Here is an 18,606-nt window from a genome sequence, read left to right on the forward strand (position 1 = left end):
AAGTGTATTATTTACAGTTGCTTAGACAAGATTGACTGTCTAGAATGACCAGATAAACTATAACTATAATGTATATATTTTGCATCAACAAATTTATACAAATAGGGTCCCAACAATAGTTGTGTTTGGAATCACAATGTAAATGATGGAATCATGAATCAATAATGGGTTTGTAATTTATATTATACTTGAGTTATTGTTTGAAAGATTTTAGTGATCATCTATAGACTAGATTGATATTAATGATTCATGTCTCATTTCAGGGTGTTATTATTGGAAATAAAGTTTAGTCAAAGTCATCAACATAGAGTGATTAAATCTTTAATTTAGATAAAGCAATTGGTTATTTATTATTCTCAACTAATAATTAAGTAGTATGTATGTTAGTACATACTTAAGACCTTTGGGAATGAGTTAGATATGCATAGAACCAAATTGGACACTTTTAGATAGCTTGGAATGGGTTTTTGTCCATTATTAGGTTAATGTATACTTGACTTGGTCGAGTAATTAGCCAAGGCTAATTTGACTTGGTCGAGAACTATTTTGCATCCCTTTTTTCTTGTTTTGTCCATAACTCATGTAAACTGTATCCAAATCAGTCCCCATTTTTTGCATGCGTTCTTATATTTACATTAGGATGGTTTTGAAAGAACCAAATTTTAGTTTTAAAAGGAAAATCTTAATAAATAACTTAATGGAAAACGTAAAGGATTTTGACACATCTTTTATTACTCATAAGTGATACTTAGGTTCTCAAAATATTCTAGAAGAGAAAGGAGGTAGTTAAAGCTACAAAAACATCAATGTAAGTTTACCGGGAGTAAATGTGTGTATGTGTGTGTGCGTATATATATATATATATATATATATATATATATATATATATATATATATATAATTGAATTGATGAGATGTTTTCTTATGATTTACTATATGATATGTCGTATGTGTAATGTGTATATACTATGTGTGTGTGTATATATATATATATATATATATATATATATATATATATATTGTTTCTACTGCATGGAACTTGTTTTAGAAATTATTTTACTTTCGTGATAAACTTTCACTAGTACAAAAAGGACCTATGGAAACAATTTTAAAAAAAAGGTTGCCACGGTTTTGATTATTTGTGTCACTAAAGGTCATTAATAAAATTTCAGTAATGTTTTAGTCACATGTTAACTAAAAGTCGTCATAAAATGTCATCAATTGTGACTGTTTTTTGTTTGATATCTAGTTTTATGTTGTGATGATAATTAACCGAGACGTAAAAACATATAAGGTCACATGAATTTAAATATTATGTGACTAAAACCTAATCATGCTTTAAGTTATTTATAAAACATGTGACTATAAATATTTTTACTGACTAATTATAAAAAACAAAACACGTAAGTAAAAGTATTTTATAATCATGTTTTTCCTATCTTTATTAAAATTTCAACATTTTGGTTCCCTCCTTACAAATGTTTCCCTCTATAATCCTAAAATTTCAATAATTTTATTTCTTTCCTTACCAAAATTTCCCTCTTTACCCTAAATCTTCAACATTTTCATCCAAAAGCAGGTTGTGTGAGACCTAAGTGATTTACTTTCCATGTTTGTAGCCATCATCTCCCAACCCCACCTTTGGATCGACAACTACTCACCATACGCACCTGATACTCATATTTCTCCTCCCCATTTCTCTTCCTCTCTAACCCTAACGAAAACACCTGCTTCCCTTCTTTTATCAACCTCTAGATACCTATTCGGATTCCCCACAAAGATACCCATAATCGCTTTCCTCAGCCTCTGGATTTCCCTCTCCGAATCAAACAACTCATTGTTTACATATTTTAGTTGCGATTAGACATAAGCGGGTCGAGAATGTTGGGAGCTTAATGAATTCTTGAGTTTGATGGTCTCGTATTATTTTTCGAGTATCATGTCGTTTGCTGAGGATATCAAAACCGGATTCCAATACACAGTGGAATCGGTGTTATTTGAGTGTTGGAATGAATTTGGCAATTCCAGTCTGTCAGATTACTTATCGTCGGGGCCATTGATGTTCGATCAGAAAGATAAGGTTACCCTTGCCTCTTTGATCGAAAAGATAGGGGCATTGTTGGTTCTAAGTGTTCGGAGCTTTAGATTGGACTAATTTCCAACCCTTTTAGACTTCATTCCTCTCTGAACACAAGGAGGGTATCGAAAGATCATGTGGTGATGATTTTGAAGTAAGTTTTTGCCTGAACTCCACTTAGTGTTGTGGTCATATTCAAGAGTCCTTGATTACGAGTTGGATTTATTTCTTGTTTAATTTATGCATACCTAAATATGCATTTTTTGTTCAGGTTCAAGCTTTTGCATGGAATCATAATGAACATTAAGCTCTTCTTAGTGGATCCTTCGATCATACAGTATTCATGGTAATGATCTTTATAGCTTATTTTATTTTCTTATTTTTATTAGTTTATTTTAGTATTTTTAGCTCTTTTTATTAGTATTTCATTTTATATTCTTTAATTTCTTTACCGTGGATCGTGTCGGGTACTTTCTATTTTGCATGAGATATTTTGTGGGGTTTTGGAGCTCGTTGCGGTTGCGGTTTGACTGCAGTTGGGCTTGGTGGGCTTTTTGATGCATTATTGGGCTTTACGGATCCATCAAAGGAGATTTGGGCTTAAAAAGTTGAAGATTTGGATGAAGTGGGCTTGTGAAGATAGGTCATAGATTCTTATTTTGGGCTTGGACTATCCATATTTAAAACTTGAAGATGATTGGCCAAATTTGAATCATGTGAGGTATGAAGGGGACTAAGGGAATCTTGGGTAGGGGAGTGGTGTAGTGGAGAAGAATGGACCAATAGCATTCCAGCAACACTTGCGAGGGTGGAGTCTCAGTCGTACAACACTTGCATGAGTACCCGCGCAACTGCACACTTTTGGGTACTTTGGTCATTTTGTTCACCATTTACCTTGGGGGGTTGGATCTTTCAGGTACACTTCGATTTTCCACCATTAGAGACCATTAGAGGCAATTTTTGGAGCTTGATACTCATTCTTCTCATCTTTCTAAGTAACTGGTAGTTTCTTGATGCAATTATACTTTTGTGATTGTTATTTTGTTGCCATGAGTGGCTAGTTTCTCTTTTTTGATTAACTTTGGCTAAAAAACCCTTGGATATTTGTGGCTGTTTGAAGGATTCATGCTTAATTGTCATTTATCTTATGTTTAAGATTCTAATTCATATTTCTTATGCTTGTTTCATACTTTGATCATGAACTTGGTACTTGAATGAGCAATTGTTGGTTTATTTCTTTGGTTTTACATTGAATCATTGAATTTACTTAGAACAAGGGCTTTATGATGGTAGAAATCATCTCTAGCTTATGAATCATGACTCCTTTATGGATGTGTAAGCATTGACATTCTCTAGGAATTGGGGATTCATTCATTCTTAAGGCTAATCAACTTCTTAGGTTCAGTTGCTTTAATTTAATCTGTGATTTTGATTAAGAAAGTATGTTGTAGGCTTTCCCGACCTCCATACTACGTATGAGGAATCTTGGCATATCATGCTTCATGATTGCTATAACCAATTTGGGATGAATGATAAGCTTCATATTGAATTCTGATGATAAATACACAAATGTTCATTGAGTTGAATTCCCTTGGTTAACCAATTCTCTCCAATATTTGAGCATCTCAACATTTTGCTTAATTGCAAGCTTTTTAGTTATTCAAGCCTTTTAGTTTTCAAGTAATCACAACACCCCCTTTTAGTTTAATTGTAGTTAGTTAGTTTATTTACACAAGGTCTATTGGATTGCATTGGTGATTGAATACAACCATTTCCCCGAGGATCGATACCCCTTTTTACCATTATATTACGTTTTATTTTATTTGCAAACAAAGGGTGTAATTTTCTTGTTGGACTTGACATCCCACCAAGTTTTGGCGCCGTTGCCGGGGAAATTGGTTATTGTTATTTGATTGTTTATGCCTACGTCTACAAGACCCGGTGAACTACTCTACAATCCAGAGATTGAAAAAGAAGCAAAAATGTTGAAAAAGTTAGCCAAACAAGTAAAGCAACAACAACTCGTTCAAACTTCTTCCTCTTCTCCACTAATCAACATAGAAGATCAAGTTCATACTTCAAGTGATACCGACACAGAACCAATTTCTCCAAATTTTGGTCATTCCTTTGAAGACATTCCGTTTTAAAACTACATAGCCATGAATCACATTCGACCTCCTAATCCCAACCCAAACCCAAACAATTAAGATGCCAATACCCTACCCCAACAACCAATACAACAACAACACCAAGAACCTATCATAGATATGTCATCTTGGAATCAACCACCTCCTCAACCAAATCAACCCAATTATCAACAACCACAACCACAAAATCCAAAGTTCCACCAAAACATCCAACTTCAAAACAATGATTTTCAAGTTCAACAACAGCAAGCACGTTAACCAAATCAACCTAATTACACATAACCTCCAATGTACCAATAACCAATGTACCCACAACAACAACCTCCCTACAACCAATATCTGAACTACCAACCTTATCCACCATCGATGTACAATCACCAACAATACCCATACCCACCTTACTAACAACATCCCAATTACATGCAACAATATCCCAATAACCCCAATCCAACCAACACCCCTCAAGAGTTGACACTTAGACAAATGATGGAGATGGATGTTACTCACACACCTCTTGGTATTATTTATCCTGCAAACTGGCCAAGGGATTGAATTGAAGTCAAGTTTCATACATCAACTCACCAGGTTCCATGGTTAGGATAGAGAAGATCCTCAAAGTCATTTGAAGTCCTTTCATATGATATGTGTTAGCATGCTGCTCGAACATGTGACATTGGATGATTTCAAGCTAACTGCCTTCCCTCTCACCTTGGAAGATAAATCTAGAGAGTGGTTATTCAACTTACCGCCAGTATCTATTCACACATGGGAAGAGTTACTAAATGCCTTCAATATCAAGTTCTATCCCACCTCCCGAATATCAAGTCAAAGAAGTGACATTTTGGGGATTCTTCAAGGGGGAGAATGAGACTTTTCATGATTTTTTTGAGCGATTCAACAACTTGTGTACAAGTTGTCCTCAACACAACATACCCGAACAACTACTTCTTCAACAGTTTTATGAGGGTATGAATGAAAAATATCGAAGGATGATTGATGCTTCAAGTGGTGGTGACATCTTTAGCAAGACACCTCAAGAGATAAGATCACTTTTTGGAACCATTTCTCAAAACCAAAGAAATTTCGGGACTCGAAATGACATGAAGAGAAACTCCCCACAAGTGGTTGGTGAAGTTAGCAATACCCAACACTTGGAATCAAAGCTATTGGATTTGACTAATGTGTTAAGTAAAATGGTGGTGGGAAGTGGTCAACAATTGAGGGCATGTGGTATTTGTGTAATGACGGGGCATTATACGAATAAGTGTCCCACACTTTGTAGTGAACCAGAGGATGTTAATGCAATGGAAGGATATCAAGGTCAACTAGAACCCATATGATTTCAAAATACATACAACCTAAATTGGAGGAATAACCCAAACAACCCATACCCACCAAAGCAAAACCCACCAAATGTTATGATGAGATCCCAATTTTCCCAATACTCATCCCAAAAACCTCCATATCCACAAATATTTCATCCGCCTCCAAATTACTAATAACCTCAACAACACAATTCGAATGGATAATTTTTTTTTGTTTCTGCATTTTATTTCTGTATATACCACTACCATCACTACAAAGAAATACTTTAGATTTGAATCCAAAAGTTGATCGTTTAGTGGCTGTAACATAACCTTGAGAACCCGCAATATTTTGTACCCAACTCTTCAAATCTTCAACAGATCTAAAAACCTAAATATTAAGAGAAAAATTTAATGTTAAAAATCGATAAGTATATCAAATAAATATACACATATAAATATAATATTAGAAATTATACTTCATCGGTAGAGAAATCCGAAATATTAGCCATTTTTTCCTGCAAAATTGAAATAAAACAAAAAATAATAATAAAAGACTGATTAAAAAAATTAATTAAAAACTGATTAAAAATTTTAATTAAAAACTAATATCATATATGCTTGCCATATAAACTAATCCTCCTTAATAAATGAAATTTTTTTTGCCACATGTTAATCTCTAATGAGTTTTGATACTTGTCAATTTGTAGTATTTTTTGAAATATATATTATCCACTTGTCAATTTTTGATTTGTTTCAATTTTTAAAATTAAAATTATATATATGTAAAGTATTAAATACGTTAATTCCTTTCTTATTTTAAAGTTGTACATTAAAAAATATTTTCAGTTTACACTTTAGTTTAATATTTCATTTTTTTTTTAAATCAACCCGTGTAATACACGAGATCCCACACCTACTTATGTTATCATATTTGAGAAAATGATTGTCATATAAACTATATAAACTACTTTGCATGTAAGGTGCTCCGCGGTGGTTTTTTTTTTAAACATAAAACCCATATTAACAAATTGATTTCCATGTATGTAACTAAAAACTAATTCAACTTTTTATTTTCAAACTAGAATTTAGTTTTGAAAATTGAGTGAATGTGGAATCATCAAATTCAAAATTTGACATCCAATAATTTCCGATTTTTAATTTTAAATCTATGATTAAATTATTCATCATTATAATATTAATACTATTCATTGGCTAATTATATTTAATGTTTCATTCAGAAATTTTTTTTATACGAAAATAAATAAAGAACTGCAGAAAGTATAAAAGGTTTAAATTTAGGGTGCCTAAAATGAAATATCTTCAAATTTTGGGCTGTTAATATAAAATGATAAGATATAAAGGGCTTACTTTGTTTAAATTTTAGCAAAATATTTCAGCCGCTAAGAGTGAGAGCGAGAGATGCCGAATGTGATTTCCAGCGATGAAGCTATTTCCGGTGACGACGCAATTTACGAAGACGACGCGATTTCCGGCGATGACACGATTTCCGGCTGAGGTTTCGACGGCGGTCTGTTTCACGGTGCAACGTTCATAACCATTAGCCACTGGTCCGATGCTTTGATAGCGGACTTTCTCATGGTGCTATTTCTCTCGTTCTGTCTTTCCGGCAATCTATTGTTTTTTCTCCAGCGTAAATGATGATTGTCTCGCTTTTCTCGATCTGGTCTAGGTGGTTCACGATGGTTTAAGGTATTCAGAAGATGTTAAACGGTGGTTGGCAATGATAAATGGTGGTTCTGGTGGTCTTTCTCACGATCTCTCTTTCTCTCGTTTTGTCTCCGACGTTATTTGGTTACTGTCGGTTAGTTATTGTCGGCGGCAGTTCTTTGGTTGAAGCTCGTTCCGATGATGAACAATTTTTTTTTTCTGAATATTGTTAATAAACTGTTTAAACGGTTTATTTTCTATTTATATAAAATGGCGTGGTTTATTGGAAGTTTAAAGGGATTAATGTTGTTCAGTGTTCAATATAACTATATTTTGTAGTTTGTTCATATTCTGATAATTTAGTGTTTTTAGAAATAAAACTCAGTCTTCAAAACATAAATATTGGCAATCTATCCTAATAAATAAATATTTTTTTGCCACATGTCACACTTTCGTTTAATTTGCCAAATGTCATTTTGTGGTTATATTGAATAAATTTCTTTTCCACATGTTATTTTATGGGTTTTTCTATTTTAATAAAATTCACATAATACTTTAGTGTAATAATTACAATAAATATAGTAATAAATGAATATCAATTTCATTAATGGACTTACCTTGTTATTTCAATATTCCAAATTAAAGTTCATTAGTTTATTTTGTTTATATATTTAAATTTAAAAGATAAAAAAAATTCAATGTTACTAATTTATTATTTTTCTTATTTTCTTATAAATCAAAAGTTCTTAAATATTTAGACCTTATATATATATATATATATATATATATATATATATATATATATATATATATATATATATATATATATTTTAATTAACTCATATAATATATGGGTCTTACACCTAGTATACAATAAAAGCTGAATAAATCTGAATTGAATGGTTTCTATGTAATACTTGTCCATCATTGGATACAAATCCTTAAAATAAGAAAAAGCTGTACAAATAAAAGTCCAACTAGATTAGATTGGTATGTGGGATATATTTGTGTGTATAAAGAAATTGCCTATAAAATTACCTTATGCATTAATAGGATTCACACGTACGTGAGAAAAAAAAAATTAATAAAATAAAGAGAAAAAGGTATAGAAAGGATCGCACCATTTGTTGAACCGACCCTTGGTTGATTTGGTTTGCTCTCCATCTTTCTACAATGTGTCATCAAATCTAATACGTTTTTGTTGTAATGTTGTTGTACGTTTATAAAAGTATATATACCAGGGATACTCAATTCTATATTGAAGACAAAACTAAACAAGTAATGTCACTATCTCCAAAGCCATCTCATTTTATTCTCCAAGTAACTCTTCTTGTCTCTCTCGTCATCTAAGGAGACACTTTCTGCCTTTCGATGGAGGTACAATTATCTACATCTTACATCTCCTTACTCCATTCCTATGGGAATTGTGTCTTTTTTATGTTAATATTTACTTGTAATTTTTTTTTATTTAAACATACTTAAAAGAAATGCAAAAGCACCAATGATGATATTTCGAGTAGGACGAATATACTTTGAAAGACAAGAAGAATATCTATATTTTTTTCATTTAGGAATTGTAGCAGAGACTCTTCTATCATGCAATCTTTTCCAAACGTCGAGAATATTTTGTCAAATGATTTTATTATGCCTTTATAGATTTCATATGCATTTTTCTGTTACATGTGAAGATTGATGCGAATAAAAGAAGATATAGTATGTTTTTTTTGATCTTTCACATACTAAAATCCCAACATATATGTGAATATGCACAAAGTGCTCAAAAGGACTAAACCTGGCTTGAGACAAGGCATAAATGGACCGGTTCTGGTTTTAAGAGGCAAAACTGGACCAGGCCTAACTCTTGGCTACTGAGACCAGTTCTTGGAAGAACCGGTCTCAAGCTGGAAGAATCATCCCTTTTGGTGTGGATCTTTGCATGAGAAAGTAAGTAACTTTCTCAATCACATAAATACACCGATCTCTTTTTGGTTTCCTACTGTTGAAACTGTTGTAACAGCATCCAGATGCAAAAGAATCTATGCCATTAGCATCTCTGAAGATGTTCTTGTTCCAGGATTCCTCAAGCCCACCATAAAGGGGTAAATTGCAAAAAGTGCAGGACACTTTTATCATTCCCAATCAATGCAACATACTTTTCTTATAACCATTTATTGTAACAAACTACCATTAAAATTTTTACCCAAATTTATGTAATGTTTTACATAACATGGTACAAAAGTTATAAGTTTATTGCCAAAGGGCACACCCACAGTGGCGAACCCAAATTCTCTAATCTGGGTATGCACTACTATTAGAAATTTTGTTTTTCAATTATAAAAGAGTTCCAGTAATCTAGAACAGCGTCTCTACTGTATATGAATGTATGCAGATATGCAACTTCTTTAGAACGGGAATATGCAGATCACAAAAGATCAAATCAAGTCTAATATTGAAGAAGCTAAAACACCAGAACTTCTTTGTTCTTGATCTTTTCTATGAGCTTTATGAAAAAGGGAATCTGAAAAGAAATTGAAACTAACAAATATATTAATAAGAGCAAATGAAAATGAAAGACTAGAGCATTCAATACCTTTCTTTATTTAAAAGTAGAGCATATATCTTCTGAACTTTTTTGAAATGAAGGTTGCGGAATGTTAGAAGCTGAATATATATTTTCTTTCTTATATTTTCGGGTTCTTATTTGTATTAAATGGAGATAACAAGGCCACTATCTGATTCTTCAATAGCACTCCATACTCATTTTGTAGACATAAAATGATCCTGGAAGGATCAAATATCCTTTTCAGAGTTTGCTGATTTAAACCCTCTTTTCAATTTGGAAGATTCAAAAAATATGGATTTACATGTGAGTTCTTGATAAGAGGCCAGGAAGTAGTAACACTTGGTAATAGTAATAATTTATAATCACATTAATCATCCGAACGATATCCATGTGTTTCCATTAAACACATGTCAACAGATTAAATAAGCTACATTCATAATCTAAAAACTAATGATAATCATAATAGTTTCCTAAAAGGCAATATTCCTTATCCTTAAGCTAATGAAAAGCTACAAAAGTACTAATAATACAGAACATATATAGTCTATTCGAATATATTACTACTGCTCATAGTCTTGAGCCAACCTTATTTCTTCAGATTGGAGTTTGTTTGCTTAAGACAAGGATTGAAAAGGTTTGAGCAGTGGAATGAGGGAACCGCTTAGGTGGAGGGACATGACCTCATTGGTGGACCCCACGAGCTTGCCACATATGTATACAGCTGGCACAGGGGGTGAGTTGCACCCTTGCTTCAGGAGAGCCTTCTCCATATCCCTTCCATGAGGATCTTGGTCTATTTCATGAACTACAGGGCTCACCCCAAGTTCTTGGAACAGAATTTTGACAGCATAGCACAAGCAACAGGTGCTCTTGGTAAAAATCACAACTCCATTCTCAGATACCAATGATTTTATCTTCTCCATCTTACTTGGATCAAAATCCAATTTAAATTGTGATCCGATTGGTTGCAAGTTTTTAATTGTCGAAGAGGAAGCTGAGGTTTGCTTGAAGTTTGAGGTTTTCGTGCCACTTCTATTTATAAGAAACTAAGCTCCTTCTCTCCAAATAAGAAAATGATGGGGTGCTTTACTTAGATGCTTCAAAACTACTAAGGGTATCTTTGAAAGATGTATACTCTTTTTGTGCATAAAACGGTGGAACAACTTGAACACATATATTCTTTCTTGCAAAAAAATCATAACCGTATGGTGCATTGATTAATTGTTTCAAATCATGATTAAGTGGCCATTAACATGTTCGTTGGACGTGGGCAACCTCAAGACCATGGATTACAGTCCTCCACATTCTACGGGCGTGAGTACTGAGCAGTACTACACGAAAAAGTTGAAAAGGGCTGGTCAATGTTGTTTCAAACAGATTCCTTCCTTCAATCAATTTATACATATATTCTGAGGGTAAAAAGATTGGGAATGAGATTGCTTTAGGTGGGCTATGATTCTTTATATTGCGCCACCAACTTCCTTACATTCCTTCAAACAAGCGAATCTTGTGATAATGGGTTTATTCAAATGGATCCATGTTCAGTGAGTCTAAACCGAACAAACTACTAATAATGCATTTAAAGACAATATTTCATTGTTTTTTACTTCCTAATTTGTGTTGGAGTAATTCTAAATATGGGTCTAAGGAAACTTTCCTTATTTTAGTATTAGTCTTTATCTTTTCCTCTATATTGGAATTAGACTAGGTTTCATTTTCCTTCTAGTATAAATAGGAGGTAACAGTTGATGTAAGGACAAAAAAAACAGTCCATTGTCACTCAATTACCCGATTTCGACCAGAAGCAATTACGTTGCTTGGGCCATCAATATGAAGATGTTCATGCAAGCACAGGACATCTAGGACGTTATTGAACCAAAAAGTCCAAGGAATGCGGTCAAAGTAAGGAAGGATATGAGAGCACTTGCCGCCATCTATTAGGAATCCCAGAGGATGTGTGGTTGTCAATTGTGGAGAAGCAAATAGCAAAGGATACATGAAAAACACTGAGAATTATATACATAGGTGTAGACATAGCCAGAGCCACAAAGGTTTAGACATTGAAGGTGGAGTTTGAAATCCTGAATTTGAAGGAGATGAAGAGCATAGATTATTTTTCTTTGGAGGTAAACAATGTGGTGAGTCACATATGGGCCTTGTGGGACACGATAGACGTGGCATATGTGGTAAATAATTTACTTCATGTTGTCCAAGGAAAATTCATGCAAATTGCTTCAACAATTAAGCAATTCATAGATCTTGAAACAATGATGGTCAAAGAGGTTAAGGAAGATTGAAGGCTCATAAAGAAAGGGTGTGTGGTCATAGTGTGACAACCCGTAAATTTCTATCTTGTCAAGTCAATCCAATCAACCAAAAGTCAAACTTATTTCCATTGCCTTTTGGCCTTGTTAAAGGTCATTTTAATGAGTTCTAATCCTGGTACACTTAAGGATTAAGTGTTATAAAGTATTAGCTCGAGATCAGAAGGCTGGACCCGAACTAGGAAACCCATCAAAGAGGGTTTACAACCGTAAACCCAAGTGTGGCTGTAAACACCCTTCTAGCCGTGAACCCTCTAGTATATATAAGAGTTTGCTTCATTTTTCTTTATTTATCCAAACTCCAGCTGTGAACTACCCATTCTCTCTCAAGTATCATCCAAGAAAAGCTCTCATTTCACTCCAAAAACGTAAGTGTCTCATCCTTTACTTGTTCATGCTTAACAACCCCTTTGTTCTAGCCTTGATTTATCACCTTTCATCACCATCTTCAAGATCTTGAAGGGTTTACGACCGTAAACCCTTCATAAGGGCAGCATACCCTTCATAGGATCTTGGGGCCGTAAACCCTCCCAAGGTCGTAAACTCATAGATCTTGGCCGTGAACTCCTTGTGATCAAGAACATATGATTCTAGCACTCCATTGTGAGTGATTCCTAGTTCCTAACGTTGTTTCCATTATATATTAGTTGTCTTAAACACTAATTATACACATATATGTATCAATATATGTCATTTAGGACTCGTTTGTGCCTCGTGACTTCATTCGTGGAACTTCTCATCCTTACGCGAATCTTCAATTGAATCACCCACATAAGGTGAGTTAATACCCCTATAATCAATCTTTTAAATGTTTTTAAATGCTTTTAAGGGGGGGGGGAATACAAGTTGAACACAATCATATTGTGTTAATATTTACCTGGGATAACCATCACATTAAAGGATACCTTATGCTTTTATAAGTTAGTAAATCAATTCAAAAACTCTTTGAAAAGTTGTTACATTATTGTTTATAAAACTTTGTTTTTAAAGTACATGCATAACTCAGTAGATGATCGAGTCTTTTCAAGTCGGTATCAGTTCATTCAAACATACTAGTAAACTATAATAGGTATAGTTTAGGGAGTTACTACTTACTACTTCTACAACAGTGAAACTTACATGAGTTAGTTCTTACAGGAGTCAGTTCATACATGAGTTGTGACAACTCGAAATTTTTATCTTGTACAAAATTTCGACTCAATCAAAGTCAGACTTATTTCTGCTGTCTTTTAGCACTGTTTAGAGTCTGTTTGAGTATTCTAATCCTAGTACATCCATGAAATGAGTGATAGGAAGTGTCTGTTGAAGTTCTAAACCACCAAACAAGCCTTAAACTTCATCATGTGGAGTTTACGGCCACACCATATGAGTTTACGGCTGTAAACTCATGGCAGCCGTAAACTCATGCCATAAACATGATATTCCTTCCTTAATCTTCATTATTCACCATTTCAAGTCAAGGAACCCGATTTCCCTCTCAAGTATCATAAGGATCTTCTTTATCTTCAAAAATGTAAGTGTTTCATCCCTTAATTTATTGATACATCTCATTAACTAGCATCACCCCTTTGATTTCATCCATTAACTTCATCTTTTGGGTTTAATCTTCAAGAAACACGAAGAACACACACTAGTGTTTTGGGCCGAAATCAACCTTTTTTAGCTTCTATATCGTAAGTATCACTTCCCTATACTTGATATCTAGTTGAAACATATGTTAAGCATGTTGAAAACGTCCATTTCCCCAATAACAATAGGTGTTTACGGCCAAGAGCATCTCCCTTGGCCGTAAACCCTAGTTAGAGGTGCATTTGAGCCATAAACCCTTCATAAGGCTTGGTCTTGAGTCTAGAACACTTCATTGCTGACTGTAAGGCTTTAAAACACTATTTGGCACAAAGCATCATGAGTTTATGGTCGTAAACTCATGAGGTCGTGAACACCTTGGCCGTAAACACTAAGGTCCGTGAACACTTGGCTGTAAACACCATTGTGTGGCCATACACCCCTTAGATCCAACCCTTTGTGCTTCTAACACTTCAATCTAAGTGTTTCCTAAGTCCTAGGGTGTTTTCCTTTCAGGCTTAGTTGTATAAATACTAATTATATACATATATGTGTCATTATATGCTTATTAGGATCCGTTGTGCTCAAGTCTACACTTGACACTTAGCATCCTACAAACTGATCTTTCATTCGTATCACTCACTATAGGTGAGTTCATACCTCTTAAATTATCTTTTAAATGATTTTAAATGCTTTTCTAGGGGGAATACAAGTAGAAATTTTATAGTTATTATACCAATCACATGTGATTAATAACTATCAAACATACAGATTTCTTATACTTCAAATTATGTTATCAAACAAATTGCTTCAAATAGTTTTACAACATCTTTTATACACAAAAATCCTTATTAAACTCTTTCAAACTTATATTTTGTCAAAATCATGTGTATTTAGATATAGTTATATAAATATGATTGAAAAGACTTAGGACTGATAACTCGCCTTACTTCCTATTCCTTGTTTTGTTGTGGACTTAGGATATCGGTTGTTTATCCGAAGGTCGTTTGAATCTTTAGTTATATATTATGTGTATGTATATAGACATTAAAGTTCTTCATTCAGTTCAATACCTTTGGGTAGCAAAGGTGTAAAAACATGTTCATTCATACGAACAACATTACTAGTAAACTATAATAGGTATAGTTTAGGAACTCACTACTCACTATTACTAGAACAATGAAACATACAAGAGTCAGTTCACTCATGAGTCAATACAAACATACTATTATGAGAAACAGAAAGAACATACTATGATGAGAAACAAAGAGAACATACACTACACTATACAAGAAAACATACAATAGACTAGTACTGAGAGAACATACAATACACTAGAACATACTATACAAACACTATAACACTATAACATTAATGTGAGCCACTACTTCATGGCATGTCAATCTACTGCTGTTTTACGTTTTGCAACCAGAGTCTCCTGGAGGGAGAGCGTGAATTGGTGTATAGATCTATACGGGATTGACTATCCTACACCTTGCTGCTAGCTACAGTGGGACCTACAGGTCTACGGGTGACTAATGTCATACCATTTCGATGCCTTAGAGCGTCGTGTTATACTAGTTGATCAAGTATGGTTACAATCATATCAAATTTTACCTTAATTAACAAACTAGTTTAAGGTACTTAGTACATTGGTAGTTACTTACATACAACACTACTGTACACTGTTATTTTCCCATTGCATTCACATTGTGATCTTCTCGCATAAACGGTAATGTAAACTATATTTTGGTAATGATAGTCATACTTGGGAAAGATACACACTTTTACAAAAAACACAACACACATAACATTTGGGCCTTGGTAGAAGGGTATTATTTAGTAGAAAATATAGGATTTTCTAGGAGATACAAACAATTACTACAAACACTTACAAACATTTACATCAAACATTTACAAACACTTTCATACAAGCAATGACACTAAAATACTTATGAACTCACCAGCTTTAATGTTGATATACTCTTTCAAAATAACTTGTATTCTCAGGTCACCAGTAGACAGGTACCGATGACCAGGTTTTGAGAAGATGGATCATGTTTAAGACTCATCTCTTATTTTGATTCATATTTTTGGTGTCTTATAAACTATACAGAACACACTTGTATTAAAATTATATTATTAATGCAATGGATAATGTTGTTGCTTGTTTACTATTATGCATTGTTGTGGTACTGTACATGACGTCCTCCGCCCCATAACGTTTCTGCCGTTCAGGTTTTGGGGTGTGACATATTGGTATCAGAGCTCTGTTTATAGTGAATTGAGTATATCAACCTATAAAAGATATACAAACTATAAACACAAACGGTATTAAATACTCTGACCAAGAGTATATGCTTTTAAATAATAAAATATTTAATTAAGTATACATACCTGCATTCATACTAAAATCAGTGTCACTAGGACAGAACAAAAGTATTGCGGTTGTTAGACAGCACAAGTAGGCTTGGGGACATATAATCAGATCTGGGAGTGATATAGCCTGATCAACTATATCTCTCCGAGGAGTGATTAGCATGTTCCTAGCAATAGTTATGGTGTTGCAGCAAGTCTAAAAACTTACCAACACTACTACAATGAAAACATTAGAACGGGACATAAGCTTAAAATACTATAGGAGTATTTTAGGTTACTATAATTCTTATTTGAGAACTAAAGATCTTTATTAGTAGGTCAATAGTTTCTTGGTGGATACGCTAAGGTTATATGTGACTAAGGTATCATAGACTTAGAATCTATGATCTTTTCTTTACTTCCTGTTCCTTGTTTAGTTGTGGATTTGGAGTTAGGGTCACTTATTTGAAGGTCTATCCTGTTTTGATTGCACGTAACTGGTATGCACTACGTAAGTATTGAAGTAACTGATAACGATCATCCTATAATTATCTTAATTAGTACGTCTATTAATTATTTCTTTTATCCCTATTCTCGTGTAGATAACATGGTTGGATTTCATCCCTACGGCGACCCGTACTTTCCCAACCAAGGTAACGGAGGATGGCTCGATGCAGAGCCAGAAGAGAATCATCCAATCCCTTTGGATGACGACTTCACAGAGAAAATTTTGGAGGATTCTGACTCCGAACCCGAAGTCAATAACCTACCCCCAGTGGCTCAAATCCCAAACCCTAACCCTCGTCCAACATTTCAAGGCCCCACACCCCTGTGGGCAACAAACTTGAACAGATGGAGCCACGAACAGGGTCAACCCTTACCTTACAACCGAGATCAAAGATTCTATAACTTGAGTGAGGGAGGCTCAGCGGATAGAGTCCTGCCTATTCTGGTCCGCAGGATTGCTCGTAATGATGATCAGGGTAGAGCGGCCATCAACTGAATCATGGAAGTTGATTCCGATGCGGGAGTCAATACCATTCGCATACGCCATCTGGGGTCTTCTTATGAAAGAACTCAGAACCAGAATGCGGCCCTGCAGAGAGATCTTACTGCAACCCAAGCTGAAGTCAGGGAATTTCGAGCTCGACAGGCAACGTATGAAAGACGCATGAGGGATATGGAGCGTCGTCTGGAAGAATCAAGGACTCATTCTAGTGGTTCTCTTCGTAGATAGAGCCTACTCAACTTTCTCTTTTGGATATAACTTAGGTCTATGTAAAAGCTCTAGTTTTAGTTTCCTGTCTATAATAAGACTTTGAAATTGTTAAGTCTTGCAAGGTCTTAATTTTGTCAAAATTTTCCTATCTTAGTGTGATGTAGGACCTACTCCTAGGTCATTTTTCCCGAACTTGCTACATCTGTAATACCAATATTATTGACAGATATCAAATCTCATGGAAATTATTATCCAAATGCTTTCATCTTTCTAGTACTAGATCTACAATCAATCATACTTTCAATTGTGTTGTTGAACTATAGAGAGTTAGTCCATGAGTCACTCTCGTCATTCTCTCTATTTAATTCTTATCAATATCTTCATTTTTGTGATCTTATAGCTACAAGATGCCTCCACGTCGATCAGCGAGACGTACTACCCCAATAAATCCGAATCAAACTCCTCCTCCTCCTCAATACAGCCCAACAGCTATCCAAGCTGCTGTGAATGCGGCTGTTACAGCAACTCTAGCACAATTCACCTCAACCGGTACTAGTGCGAGTGGAAATAATGTGCCTCCCACTATTGTCGAAACTCCAGTGCGCTCTAGAGAGTGCTCGTACAAGGACTTCACCGGCTGCAAACCCAAGGCCTTCAATGGAACTGGCGGAATCATTGCCCTCTCACAATGGTTCGAGAACACGGAGTCGATCTTTGAGATGTTCTCCTGTTTGAAAGGGAGCAAGGTAAAATTTGCCGCCTGCACCTTCACGGACCGTGCCTTGACATGGTAGAATAGCCATGTGTCACACCCCAAAACCGGAACGACGGAAACGTTCTGGGGTGGATGACGTCATGTCAAGTATCACAACACATGCATTATAGTAATCAAAGTACAACAAAAAATTGCATTAATAGTAATAGTTTTAAATGGTTTACATAACAATACAACACAGTAATACAGGTAATAATATAAAAGCAGCTTGGCACAAAACCGTCTTCAATAGAAGCTCCTGGAATGTACCTGTCTAAAGCTGACCTGAGAGTACAAGTTATTTGAAAAGCGAGTATCAGCATTTTTACAAATGCTGGTGAGTTCATAAGTACCTAGTGTCATTTTATCCAAATAACTTTGATAAAAGTGGTAGTTTTAGAGTGTCCATTACATTAGTGTCTTTTCCAGAAAATCCTATATTTTCCTTAATAAAAGTAGTCTTCTACCAAGACTGGACGGAGTTATGTGGTAAAAGGTAGTTTTCCCTTAATCGCTATCACTATCAAAATACAGAATTTGATAATTAAAGAAAGCAGGAGAAATCGGGGAAAATAACATATGCCTCAGCAGTGAAGACTGTTGACTAAGGCAAGAGGAATCAT

At 34.5% G+C, this 18,606-nt stretch overlaps 1 pseudogene; it reads right to left on the reverse strand.

Annotated features, from left to right (window-relative positions):
* Nucleotides 1–10,101: 10,101 nt before the first annotated feature.
* Nucleotides 10,102–10,781, reverse strand: LOC145055715 (glutaredoxin-C13 pseudogene; annotated as a pseudogene).
* Between the last annotated feature and the right edge of the window lie 7,825 nt (nucleotides 10,782–18,606).

This window comes from Lactuca serriola, chromosome 5, assembly GCF_051521515.1.
Source record: "Lactuca serriola cultivar US96UC23 chromosome 5, Lser_US96UC23_V15, whole genome shotgun sequence".
Lineage (NCBI taxonomy): Eukaryota > Viridiplantae > Streptophyta > Magnoliopsida > Asterales > Asteraceae > Lactuca > Lactuca serriola.